This window comes from Zingiber officinale, chromosome 8B (genome assembly GCF_018446385.1).
Source record: "Zingiber officinale cultivar Zhangliang chromosome 8B, Zo_v1.1, whole genome shotgun sequence".
Classification (NCBI taxonomy): domain Eukaryota; kingdom Viridiplantae; phylum Streptophyta; class Magnoliopsida; order Zingiberales; family Zingiberaceae; genus Zingiber; species Zingiber officinale.
Genome location: NC_056001.1, coordinates 31,511,769 through 31,526,854, shown reverse-complemented (window position 1 = coordinate 31,526,854; position 15,086 = coordinate 31,511,769).

The window sequence follows — 15,086 nt, the reverse complement described above, 5'->3', positions numbered from 1 at the left end:
ATCTATTCAGATCTGGAGAGCCAAGTCCAATTCTTGATCTATTTGAAAGAGAAACATGCCTCTTCCATGTCCCTTATATAGGAAGAAGTAAGATTAAAGATGAAACCATCACTCAACAACGGCGCACTCTTCAGTTGACTCAAGCTAAGCTAGAACAGGCTCGAATCCATCTTGAAAAAGCAGGTCAAGCAGAACGCTTTTGTCCAGGGTGCCAACTCCCAACTTGCACCAGTAAGGGAATCTTAAGACCTCAATGCTTTTATTGATTTAAGAATAAGATTTTGAGGGGTGCACCCCTGTAATTTATCAATTAAATGCAGACCTGATCAGGTTTCAGTCTATATTCCTGTCCTTTTACCTTTTTCCCACTAGAACTCCCCTGCTTTATGCATACGTCTTTAACAAAAAAAAATGTTGTTTTGAATAGAAGATGCTCCGTGAATTACATGCCGGTAACAGCGTTAATCGCCCCCAGGAAAACTATTTCTCTGAGCCATGGCAAGGACCCTTCTCGTCTATTACCCCTGCTATGATGAGTCTAAAATATTGATCGAGAGGTAGTTGTTGAAGGCCTTGCTCGCTTGTAACCCGTGTTGGGGCAAGAGTATAGAACACCGACCGAGAGGTCATAGATCGAGCGTGCTCACTTATAACTCAAGCTGGGGCAAGAGTCTGAAATGCCTACTAAGAGGTCGTTGGTCATAAGAGCATGCTCACTTATAACTCGCGTTGGAGCGAGAGTCTAGAATGTCGACCGAGAGATCATTGGTCATGAGTGCATGCTCGCTTATAACTCATGCTGGGGCAAGAGTCTAGAATCTCGACGGAGAGACCATTAGTCGCGAGAGCATGCTCACTTATAACTCTCGCTGGGGCGAGAGTCTGAAACACCGACTAAGAGGTCGTTGGTCATGAAAGCATGCTCACTTATAACTCACGCTGGGGCGAGAGTCTGGAATGTCGATTGAGAGGTCATTGGTCGTGAGAACATGCTCACTTATAACTCGTGCTGGGGCAGGAGTATGGAATCCCGATCGAGAGACCGTTGGTCATGAGAGCATGCTCACTTATAACTCACGCAGGGGCGAGAGTCTGGGATTTCGACCGAGAGGTCATTGGTCATGAGAGCATGCTCACTCATAACTCACGCTGGGGCGAGAGTCTGGAACACCGATCGAGAAGTCGTTGGTCGTGTGAGTCATGCTCACTTATAACTCACACTGGGGTGAGAGTCTAGAATCCTGACTGATAGGCCGTTGGTTATGAGAGCATGCTCACTTATAATTCACGCTGAGACGAGAGTCTGGGACACTGACCGAGAGGTCACTGGTCGTGAGAGTAGACTCACTTATAACTCACACTGAGTGAAAGTCTGGAACGCTGACCGAGAGGTCGTTGATGATCAAGGGAAATGAACCCGTAGACCTGCCCTCTACTGCCTTGAAGTAATCTACGATCATGACACCTACCTCCCTATCTCGCCATTAGGCCTTGACCAAATTTGAATTTTTCTCTGATTCTGAGGTTGGGGGCACCAAACTTTGATCAACGACTCCTGCCGCCTTCTATTCTTTTCCCCGAGGTAGTGGCAAACCATGAGAACCAACCCATAAACCAACTTCTTGAGGGTCGTGTATCGAGACTCGGTCCCTTTTAATAGGTAGATGAAGAAGTACACTGGTTGTTGCACATCATCCTATTCTTTCACCAACATTGCCCCCACGGCCTCAAGGGTGGTTGATAGATATACCTAGAGTGTCTCTCCAGCAATAGGTTTAAAAGGTGAGGGCAGGGTCTCCGGGTGCTGATTCGGTTTCTCAAAAGCTTTGCTGCATTCTTCGTCCCACTGAAACTTAGCAGCTCTTCAGAGAACCTTAAAGAAGGGGAGCGCCCAATCTACAGATCGAGATATGAACCTGGAGAGTGTCGTGATTCTGCCCATCAACTTTTGGGCTTCTTTCGGATTCTAAGGTGCTTGCATGTCTTAGAGTGCATGTACCTTCTCTAGGTTGGCTTCAATCTCCCGCTCCGTAATGAGGTATCCGAGGAATTTTCCTCCTCAACCCTTAAACAAGTACTTCAAGGGATTTAACCTTAGCCCGCACTGCCTCAACGTGCCATAGGTCTCCTCCACATCGACAATCAAGTTTATTGCAATAATAGACTTGATCAGTATGTCGTCTACATAGACTTCCACATTCCACCCGATTTGCTCCCGGAAGATCTTGTCCATCATCTTCTGATAAGTAGCCCCTGTATTCCGTAGACCGAATGGCATGACTGTATAATAGAAAGTACTATCGGTCGTGATGAAACTAACTTTCTCCTGATCTTCCTGGGTGAGAGATATTTGGTGATATCCTTGGTAAGCATCAAGCATGTAGATCCTCTCGCAACCTGAGGTTGAGTTCATTGTCTGATCAATCCTCGGTAATGGGTAGCAATCTTTAGGACTAGCTCAATTGAGGTCCTGAAAGTCGATGCAAACCCTCCACTTATTGTTAGATTTGGACACCAGGACCACGTTAGAGAGCCAGGGCGAAAATTGTACTGCTCTAATGTGTCTTGCTTTCAAGAGCTGATCAACTTCAGTTCGGATGATCTTATTTTGTTTGGTCGAGAAGTTCCGCTTCTTCTCCTTGACCGGCCGGGAATCAGGTAGGAGGTGTAGCTTATGTTCAGCTACCTCGGGCTTGACTCCCGATAGCTCCTTGGGGGACTAGGCGAAGACGTCCCTGTTGCGGGTCAGACATTCAACCAGATTCATCTTTATTTCAATTGGCAGGTCACTTGATATGCAGGTGATGTTCTCCAGACGCTCAAGATAGAGCTGGACCTCTTTCCAAGGGATGAAATTTTCAACTAAGGAAGAGACTCCTCTTGGATGATGTGAATTTTTCTATCTTGGTTTCTTTGAGCTTTACGGGCCTCGACCTTCATCATGTCAACATAACACCCGAGGGAGACCAGTTGCCTGCCTTTGACTTCCCCGACCTGGTCGCCCATAGGGAATTTCATCTTTTGATAAAAGGTAGAGACTGTCGCTCGAAACTCATGCAGTGCGGGTCTTCCCAGGATGACATTGTAGGAGGATGGAGAATCCACTACGATGAAGGTGCTCCTCTGTGTCCTCACTAATGATTTGCTACCCAAGGATATGGCTAGCTTGACCTATTGGTTGTACCTCATTGCAGTGAACCCGTACAAGGAAGTAGCTACGGGTTGGAGCTCACTAGCGTCGATCTGCATGTCCTCGAATGCATTCTTAAACAGCACGTTGACAGAACTTCCGGTGTCAATGAAAACTCGGGTCATGTGACTATTGGTGATGGTGGCTTTGATTATAAGGAAATCATCATGAGGGAGCTCCACCCCCTCCAGGTATTGCGGCCCGAAGTTGATTACGGGCCCCGTAACTTATTCTCGACTGTACCCCACCACATGTATCTCCAAGCGGTGCTCATGGGACTTTCGGGCTCTGGTGGAGTCCCCATCGGTGGGGCCCCAGGAGATCCACCGGCTTCTTACCCCAGCATAGCTGTTGAGTTCCCGGCCTCTGCTTTCGGGTAAGGTTTTACTTGACCACCCTGTTGTAGTAGGTGGGTTGGCCAGCAGCTTCTAAAGCTTAGGCGCAATCTTGGACGGAGGCAGGCCCAGTTCGGCTACCTATCGAGAGTCACAGGCCAACTGGACCCAGTCTCCTGTGGAATGAGTGTGAGACCTATGGTAGGTGCAATAACGAGGCCTCCACTGACTAGGTCTTGGGGCTTGGACGGACAACTTCGACTCTTTATGCTGCCTTGGATTCCTTACCAGGTGGAAATCCTGGTCGGGCATTCTTGGAGCGGGGAAAGGGTCGAGCTGGAGGTTGGGGCGGCCTTCTCTTTGACTTGTTGGCAGGAGCAGGCATCTTGTTTGTTTTCCTCCGGACAGCCTGGGCTTCTTCTACAGTAATGTAGCTTGCTACCTTTCCCAGCATCTCATCAAAGTTCTTTACAGGCTCTCAAATGAGGGCTCGGAAGAACTCTCCTTACACCAGGCCGTGAGAGAAGGCGCTCATCAAGATCTCGGAGGTAGTGGACGGGACATCCTGAGCTACTTGGTTGCAACGTTTTATGTAACTTCTCAAGGGCTCTGCAGACCCTTGCTTGAGGGCGAAGAGATAGTGGTCTGTCTTCTGATATTTCCTGCTGCTGATGAAATAGCGCAGGAAAGTGTTCTTGAAATCCTGAAAGCAGGTGATGGATCCGTTCGGCAATCCATCGAACTACTTTTGTACCGACACTACAAGAAAATTGGGCTTTTACAACACTTAAAAGACAATGCTTTTTTTAAAAAACATTGTCATTTTTTTAACAACGTTTTTAGTGAAAAACGTTGTTTATTTCTTTATTTTCTTACCAATAGACAACACTTTTTTAAAAACCGTTGTCTTTTAGTGATTTTTATGGGTCAACGACAACACTTCCTGAAAAGCGTTGTCTATTATCATTTTTTTAATGTTGTCTATTGTTAAGTTCTCGTCTAAATTAAATTTAGAATGATACAAACCGTTGGATCAAGTAAGGAGTTGAAAAACCCCTAGGTTTCACTCACTCGCACCCCTCTCACAACTTCGATCTCTCTCGCCTTCTCCATCACTGCCGGCGTCCCTCATTCTCTTCCTCTACCCGATTAGGAGAGGACAGGCTCCCTCTTCCACCTCCATCTCATCTACAGCCGACGCTAACACACACAATAGGAGCTTCATCCCAGAATCCGTAGTCCATCTCATCTCCTCTACCATCTTCCTCGCCGTTGACGGCAAGGTCTTCTCACAGAGCTTCCAGATCTGAAAACCATCTCACGATGCCTTCATCTTTAGCCCACAGCTTCTTCCAATTGGGAGAGGCGCCACCACCGAACTCTACATCACCCTCTCCTGATTAGTAGAGGTTTCTTCGCCACCACTAGTTTCCTTCCACCTCTCCATTTCGGATTTGAAGAGTAAAGCTTCATCACTAGCCAGCAGCCCCTCTCCTCTTCGGATTTGAAGAGGAGAGTTCATCCATCCTTCAACAACCCCTTTATCTTCATATTCGAAGAGAAGGTTTCATTCTCCATCGACGAGCAGCCATCCACTTCGTCCACAGCCTTCGTCGGCAGATTGGCCATCAGAGAAGCTCCATCCAGCAGCCCCCTCTCCACTTCAGATTCAAAGAGGAGAGTTCTATTCTGATCCATGCCTACGACATTGGGTTATTTCTATCTATGTTGAATTGTGTTATTCTTGTTGATTGTTGAATTGTAACGTAGCTATTCTCCCATGTTTAGAATTGCATGTATTTTGCTTAATTGAATTCTCGCTCGTTATGTGTTTGATGAAATGCCTCTTTCATTAGTTAGTTTCTAAACTTGCATCTTCTTTGGTTTGAATTCTTGTGATGATTAGTTAGTTGAATGTTTTAGTTAGATTAGATTAGATTAGTTGAATTTTGACAAATTTATTCATGTGGAAGTTTATTTCTAATATTTCCTAAATTTTTGTGACTCAAATTTATTCAACTTGTCCATTACCTTGTCTATAAACTATGCACTTCCAGAATCATAAACTATGCACTTCCAGAATCTTATTGAAGCTTGTCATTGGGTCAGTCTTGAAGCTATATTATGTTATTTTGGAAAGTTTCTTGAAACATAATCCATTCAAAGAAATTTGGAACTCAGGAAGTGTGGACTTCCATTGCATTTTATCCATACCTATGCTTTCTCTTTAACATCCTCGCGTCTGCTTATGGTTTAGTCACTTTATTGCTATTCACTTTATCCATTCGAAGGATTTAACTCAAATTCTATAAGATAGTTTGCTACCTGTTTTCCCTCAGTTTGCTTGCTCGATGCACATAACACAACTAGATATGTTTTCCATTCTAAAAGTTTTCTATAGTTTATGATTGGCTTCTATATCAATTTATAATTTAACCATATAAGAACTAGTGTGTTTATGGTCAACAGGGTTATCCATTAGTATAACTCATTACATGTATTAGTATTAGTGTTAAAGTGTATACTAAAAGCCTAGCTTTTGGTATAAACATTTATCTAGAAATAAGAATCACATTGGTCAAATGTCTACATTTGTGATAAATGTAGTTGTTCAATTAATTTATATTGTAGATAATATGGTGTGTGGTGTCACACACAGAAGATCATGTTATCAGTACCTTATAAATTATAAACAGTAGCTCACGACCATGATGGAAAGGAACAAACCATTGGAAGGTCGTAGTGTAATTAGGTGTTAGTTTATCTTAATTATATAATTACACTAGTACACTAAGAGTGTATTGAGTAGGATCATTAGAGGTCGTTTCTTTTATACTGACTTTATAAAGGGACAAAGACCTCAGTTATTATGGAAATGTGTGCTCTTAATCCTAATATAATAACAAGCACATATATTTGATATTTATTTCTTTAATTTATCAATGGGTGAGATTTAGTTCGATGAATCAATAAGCCCGATAAGTTGGGAAATGATATCACTTATAGTGTGTGTTGTTGATTATAGAAGGAAACTGTGTCCTAGTAATCTAGGTTGAAAATGTCCCCAAGAGGAGCTCATAAGGATTGTCATGTTAAACCCTGCAGGTGGACTTAGTCCAACATGACGATGAAGTTGAGTGGTACTACTCTTGGAGCTAGATATTAATTAAGTGAGTTGTCAGTAACTTACTTAATTAGTGGACATTTGTTATCTTAAACACAGGGAGACTAACACACTCATAATAAGAAGGAGCCCAAAATGTAATTTGGGATTGGTGCGGTAGTTCAATAATAGTTCTTTAGTGGAATGAATTTAAGTTGTGTGTTCGGGGCGAACACGGGATGCTTAATTTCATCGGAGACCAAAACCAATTCCTCCTCTCGGTCCCTATCGTAGCCTCTAGTATATAGAGATTTATACCCACCGCATACCCACCTTCTTACCCATCCAATGGGTTCGGCCAAGCTAGCTTGGAACCCAAGCTAGGGTCGGCCAAGATCAAGTGGATGAGTCAAGTTGGTGGCCGGCCAAAGCTTGGGTCCCAAGCTTAGGTGGCCGGCCACTAAAATATTAAAAAGGATTTTTATTAAAATTATTTCTTATGTGGATATCATAATTTTAAAAGAGAGTTTAAAATTAAAAATTTCCTTTTATAGCTTTCTACAAAAGATTAAGAGAAGAGATTAATCTCTTTCCTTATTTGTAGATTAAAAGGATGGTTTTAATTTTTGGTAAAAACTTTCTTTATTTGTAAATCATCTACATGTTTAAAAGAGAGTTTAAAATTTGAAATCTTTCCTTATTTGGTGATTAAAAGGTGGATTTTAAATTTTAAGAAAACTTTCCTTTTTAATCATGTTCATGATTTAAAAGAGAGTTTAAAATTAAATATTCTCTTTTATAAGTTTCTACAAAAGATTAAGAAAAGATTTGATATCTTTCCTTATTTGTAGATTAAAAGAGATTTTAATTTATAGAGATAACTTTCTTTTTATCCACATGTTTAAAAGAAAGATTTTAATTTATTAAATTTCCTTTTTATAAACCAATCATGAAGGGATAAAAATTATTGAGAAATTTTTATAAATTTCCGGAAGCAAATAAGGAAGTTTTAATTGGTGTTTAAAATTTTATTTGCTTGGAGATTTCTTGGTGTGGCCGGCCATTATAAAATTGAGAAAGAAAATTATTTTTAATTAAATAAATTTTCCTTTTCAATGGCAAAAGAATTAAGGAAGTTTTATTAAAATTTTCTTATTTGCCAAGATTAAGGATTATAAAAGAGGGGGTAGAGGAGGCTTCAAGGTGAACATCTCTATTCTATTTTTCCTCTCTTTTCTCCTTGGGTGTGGCCGGCCCTTTCTTTCCTCTCCTCTCCTTTGTGTGGCCGAAACCTTCTCATGGTGGAGATAGCTTTGGTGGCCAGATCTAAGAAGGAAAAGAAGGAGAGAAAACAAGCCTCTTTTCTAGCATCCCTTGGAGCATGGTGGTGGTGGCCGAACCTCTTCATCCTAGAAGAAGTTTTGATGGCCGAAACTTGCAAGGAAGAAGAAGGTGTTTGGTGGTTTCTCATCTCGGAAGATCGTTGCCCACACAACGTCCGAGGTTAGAAGAGGAATACGGTAGAAGATCAAGAGGTTTTTCTAAAAGGTATAACTAGTATTTTTTCTTTCCGCATCATACTAGTTATTTTTGGAAATAATACTAAATACAAGAGGCATACGATTCTAGAGTTTCGAATTTGTTTTCGATATAGTGTTCTTTTGTTTTTCTTTTCCTTGTGATTTGATTGTTCTTTTCGATTAACCTAAAGTTATTTTAGGAAATTAAATATTAGCTTTCCATAAAAGGTTTTGTCTAGTCGGTGGTGGTTGCTCCCATATCCAAGAAGGCCATGTGCCTCGCCACGTCAGTACTGGGAACCAATTATGGAAATTAATATTTAATGGAATTAATAACTTAAGGTGACTTGGGTCGAACGTGTTAAGTTCCGCAGGAGATCCAAGTCAAAACCTAAAAGAACAAATAGATTAAGTTTTGGATCAAACGTGTTAAGTTCCGCAGGCGATCCAAAATCTAATTTAAAAGAACACATGGTAGCTAGGAAAAGGTTCGGACCTTTGTACAAAATTTTTGTAGGGAACCTTTAGATTTTCAGTGTGACCAACAATTGGTATCGAGCTAGGGTATTGCCTCTGTATATTTGGTATTAGTTTAATTATGCATTTCATACATAATTTAGGCGGGTTAATAGTAGGATGTCTAACTTTGTGGACGCAGGATCCAACTATTATGGCTTATAGTTATTATGTGTGATTGGACCCTTGGACATGTCGAGGGCATTTTATTGTGTGTGTATGATTGTATTATAAAATACAAGAGCAGTATTTAGTTTTATTAGGATTTTATTTTTGATCTAGATACATGTACATTCCTTGAGGAATATAGGATCGAAAATGTAAAATTCTATTTATGTCATGGATCGAGTCTTGCAGGCGTGGAACCTTTGAGAACCAGAGGCGCAAGGAGCAAGATGAATCGACAACTAGACTGGCAAAGACGGCGGCTAGGGTTGACAACACTGAGGAGACGACTAGAGATAAAAGCCATAATAGTTGAAAATTAGATTTTCTATTTATTGCTTTTATATTGTGCTGTGTGTGCATGTTGGTTTACATATTTAGTAGGCTAGCATAGTTAAAATTCCTCATTTATAAATAACTAAGTGGGAGAGAGATTTTTAAGTAAATCCCATGGTCTCCATTACTGGTTTGTAAGTGATGCAAACAAGCTTGCGCGTTGGCTCTGAGTGTCTTCCTCCATAACGGATGAGCTTGTTTGTGGATCACTAGAACAAACTTCCATTTTTGGATGACTATAGAAAGTTAATTAAGAGCGTGTGATCTTCCCCAACGGAAGGGGCATAATCTTATTAATGGACTTAGTGTCAAGTAATGGTATACATTTAGATACATTTAATAGTATCCTCCCCAACGGAGTCACTACTATCACTTGTGTGACCAAAGGGAAACCAACTATTGATTTGTCATAAAACTAGATTGGCAACATAATAAAATTAATAAAACCCTCTTACAAATGTTTGAATTTGTATACGTCCACACTAACGTGGCATACAAGATTCATGACGTTTGAGGTAATTTTATTTGTCAAAAAGTTATATTGACAAGATAGTCAATGGGTAAAACCCTCCTCTTACAAATGATGAATTTGTATACGTCCACACTAACGTGGCATGCAAAATTCACGGTGTTTGAGGTGTTGGTGAATTTAAATAATAATTGTTTGAGGAATCAATGTTATTTTAAATTCAAAGAGTTTTGACCAAATATTTGATCAAAGACAGATCAACTATTAATTTTATTCGTCATAAAGTAAAGTTGACGAGATAATAAAATTAATGAATAAAATCTCCTCTTCGATTTTGTATACACAAAATTCATGGAGATTTTAAGGAGTTGATCTTGACGAAATATTTTTATAATTCTTAGGATGTTTGTCAATCCCTAGTAGTCATACTATAGAAAAAGACTTAGTAGTCCCAATTGTAATGATTGGAAATAGGACTTGGACATTAAGGTAGACTGTTTTCTTAGAACTAAGAACAATTTAGGTGTATTTAATTCATTAGTTGAAACATGTATAGTGGTGTTATCTACCAGAACCTGGAGTGTAGATACAAGATGTCATTAATCATGTCTGCAATTGCAGGGTTCCAGGAAACCCGACAACTAAATGAAAGGTAAATCACCGTCCACATGGGCACTACTGTAAAAGTGGTAGCTGTTGCAGTGGGAGATGTTTATCCTTTGATAAGAATAAAATATGGATTTTAAGTAATTGTCTTTACGTACCAAATTTAGAAAGAACCTGATTTCAGTTTCTAAACTATTATAGATATTGTGTCTATTTTGATAACAAAGTTGTTATCAAGAAAAATAGGGAAGTTATCTATTCTGGTATGATGGTTGACAATTTATAATCCAATAACTCCCACGATGCAACAAATGGAAATTAGTAACACATCTTCTAATTTTAAGAGAAAGCAACCTTCGGAAATGAACCAATTATATCTTTGGCATCTAAAGCTAGGTTATACTTGAGTAGGATTTATTGGTAGCTGATGAACTTTTGGGTTCATTGGTAGTGGAAATCTTTCCAACCTGCGAGTCTTACTTGGAAAAACCAAGAAGCTTTTAAGTCCAAGGGGTATGGAGTCAAAGATATGTTGAAATCGGTTCATTCTGATTTGTGTGATCCTATGACTATCCAGACAAGAGGTAGTATTGAATATTTTGTCTATTTTATAGACAACTATTCAAGATACAAATAAATTTACTTAATGTACCGCAAGACTAAGTACTTTGATTAGTTCAAAGAGTACAAGGCTGATGCGGAGAAATGTTAAAGTAAAAGTCACTATGGTAAGATCATAGTGGCAAGTACCTCTTGGGAGAATTTAGGAGTCACTTATCAAAAGTAGGGATTCAATCCCAACTAACTGTACCTGGTACACCCCAACAGAATGGTGTAGAAAAAGGAAGGTATAGGACTCTTATGGAAATAAGTAGATTGATGAGTTATTTAGAATATTACCAAAATCATTTTAAGGATATACTCTGGAAACGGAAGTGAATATAGTACCTTCCAAAGACAGAACTCTCTACTCATATAGAATTGCTGAATAGGCGTAAGCCTATTTCGAAGCATATTCGGATTCGGGTAGTCCAGCACATATGCAGAAGAGAGACAATGATAAGTTGGACAGGAATTCACTTGTTTGTGGGTTATCCTAGAGAAATGAAAGTAGGTTTATAGTCTTAAAAATCAGAAGGTCATTGTTAGCATCAATGACCGTTTTTTTAGAAAAGGACTATGAAATAAACTATGTGCCCATAAGAAAATTTGTTCTTAAGGAAATAATAAAAGATATGTCTAACCTAGTACCAACTGTACAAGATGAGATACCACAAGGAAACTGCAACACGTATCACAAATGATACACAATTACAGAAAGTGCCTTGTTGTAGTGGGAGGGTTGTTAGGCAACCTAAATAGGTTGATATTTTGGGAGAGTTTTTTGGACTCGATCCCTGGAGGACATGAACCTGATCTCCGGTCATATAATGAAGCACTCCAAGATAAAGATGCAGCATCTTGGCAAAGAGTAATGAATAACAGAATTAGAATATATGTATTCTAATAAAATCTGGAAGCTTGTAGAACCACCAAATGGTGTAAAAGCCTTTGGGTGTAAAAAGGTCTATAATAGGAAAAGAGGGATAGAAAGGAAGGTAGTAACTTTCAAAGCAAGGCTTGATGAAAAAGGAAACTTTTTCACTGGTAGCCATGCTTAAGTCTATCCGGATTCTTTTATCTATTTGGCAAGTGGATGTCAAGACAGCATTCCTTAATGCAAGTCTTGATTAAAGCATCCATATAAAGCAACCAGAAGGGTTCTGAAGGGCTAAGAGTATCTTGTGTGCAAGCTCAATCTGAAGTAAGCAACAAGGTCTTGGAACATCCGATTTATCAAAGTAATCCAGACCTATGGATTTATTTAGTAAACGGATAAGTCTTGTGTATACAAAAGGTGTGATGGAAACGTGGTGGTATTTCTTGTACTATACGTAGATAACATTTTTGGTAGTTGGAAACAATATCAAAATGTTGTCAGAAGTAAGGGTATGGTTGTCCAAATAAATTCGATATAAAGGACTTGGGGGAATGTATATATATTTTTGAGATCAAAATAAAAAGGGATCGAAAGAAAAAATATATTTTACTTATCCCAAGCTTGATACATCGGAAAATCCTTGCTCGTTTTAAGCATGCAAAACTCCTCGAAAGGTTTCTTACCTTTTAGGCATGGAGTGTCTTTATCTAAAGAGATGTCTCCGATGACATCAAAGGAGATTGAGGACATGTAGGCAGTTCTTTATGCTTCGGCAGTTAGACAACCTAATGTATGCTATGCACGAGATCAGAAATCTGTTTTGCCAAGGGCATAGTTAGCAGATATCAAATTAACCCTAGACAAGGACATTGGATTGCAGTAAAGCATATATTAAAGTACCTTAGAGGCGCTAGAGATTATATGCTAGCTTACAAGGCAGTTAATTTGGTCCCTGTGGGTTACACGGATTTTGACTTTCAATCGGATAGGGACAATAATAAGTCGACCTCGGGGTTTTGTGTTTACTTTAGGAGGAAAAGTCATAACTATGGAAGAGTGATAAGCATAGGTGTTTTTCTAGACTCCACCATAGAAGCTGAGTATATGGCAAGCCTCTGAGGTAGCCATAAAAGCTGAATGACTTAATTACCTCAAGATAGACTTAGATATGATTTCTAGTTTGTCCAAAGATTATTACAATTTATTGTAATAATAATGGTGCAGTAACAAACTCGAAGAAACCATGATACGAGACATCGTCAAGCGAGGAGAAGTTCTCGTCACCAAGATTGCATCAGCAGATAACCTGGCAGATCCTTTCACTAAGACCCTTCTAGCGAAAACTTTTGATCGGCATGTGGAGGGGATGGGAATCAGATGTATGGCAGCAGATATGACAGCTTAGTCTTTTAGTATAAGTGGGAGATTGTTAGAGTGTATACTAAAAGCCTAGCTTTTGGTATAAACATTTATCTAGAAATAAGAATCACATTGGTCAAATGTCTACATTTGTGATAAATGTAGTTGTTCAATTAATTTATATTATAAATAATATGGTGTGTGGTGTCACACACAGAAGATCATGTTATCAATTATAAACAGTAGCTCATGACCATGATGGAAAGGAACAAACCATTGGAAGGTCGTAGTGTAATTAGGTGTTAGTTTATCTTAACTATATAATTACACTAGTACACTAAGAGTGTATTGAGTAGGACCATTAGAGGTCGTTTCTTTTATACTGACTTTATAAAGGGACAAAGACCTCAGTTATTATGGAAGTGTGTGCTCTTAATCCTAATATAATAACAAGCACATATATTTGATATTTATTTCTTTAATTTATCAATGGGTGAGATTTAGTTCGATGAATCAATAAGCCCGATAAGTTGGGAAATGATATCACTTATAGTGTGTGTTGTTGATTATAGAAGGAAACTGTGTCCTAGTAATCTAGGTTGAAAATGTCCCCAAGAGGAGCTCATAAGGATTGTCATGTTAAACCCTGCAGGTGGACTCATGATAATGAAGTTGAGTGGTACTACTCTTGGAGCTAGATATTAATTAAGTGAGTTGTCAGTAACTTACTTAATTAGTGGACATTTGTTATCTTAAACACAGGGAGACTAACACACTCATAATAAGAAGGAGCCCAAAATGTAATTTGGGATTGGTGCGGTAGTTCAATAATAGTTCTTTAGTGGAATGAATTATTATTGATGAAATTAAGTTGTGTGTTCGGGGCGAACACGGGAATCGGGAGACCAAAACCAATTCCTCCTCTCGGTCCCTATCGTAGCCTCTAGTATATAGAGATTTATACCCACCGCATACCCACCTTCTTACCCATCCAATGGGGTCGGCCAAGCTAGCTTGGAACCCAAGCTAGGGTCGGCCAAGATCAAGTGGATGAGTCATGTAGGTGGCCGGCCACTAGAATATTAAAAAGGATTTTTTATTAAAATTATTTCTTATGTGGATATCATGGTTTTAAAAGAGAGTTTAAAAAAATTAAAAATTTCCTTTTATAGCTTTCTACAAAAGATTAAGAGAAGAGATTAATCTCTTTCCTTATTTGTAGATTAAAAGGATGGTTTTAATTTTTGGTAAAAACTTTCTTTATTTGTAAATCATCTACATGTTTAAAAGAGAGTTTAAAATTTGAAATCTTTCCTTATTTGGTGATTAAAAGGTGGATTTTAAATTTTAAGAAAACTTTCCTTTTTAATCATGTTCATGATTTAAAAGAGAGTTTAAAATTAAATATTCTCTTTTATAAGTTTCTACAAAAGATTAAGAAAAGATTTGATATCTTTCCTTATTTGTAGATTAAAAGAGATTTTAATTTATAGAGATAACTTTCTTTTTATCCACATGTTTAAAAGAAAATTTTTAATTTATTAAATTTCCTTTTTATAAACCAATCATGAAGGGATAAAAATTATTGAGAAATTTTTATAAATTTCCGGAAGCAAATAAGGAAGTTTTAATTGGTGTTTAAAATTTTATTTGCTTGGAGATTTCTTGGTGTGGCCGGCCATTATAAAATTGAGAAAGAAAATTATTTTTAATTAAATAAATTTTCCTTTTCAATGGCGAAAGAATTAAGGAAGTTTTTATTAAAATTTCCTTATTTGCCAAGATTAAGGATTATAAAAGAGGGGGTAGAGGAGGCTTCAAGGTGAACATCTCTATTATATTTTTCCTCTCTTTTCTCCTTGGGTGTGGCCGGCCCTTTCTTTCCTCTCCTCTCCTTTGTGTGGCCGAAACCTTCTCATGGTGGAGATAGCTTTGGTGGCCAGATCTAAGAAGGAGAAGAAGGAGAGAAAACAAGCCTCTTTTCTAGCATCCCTTGGAGCATGGTGG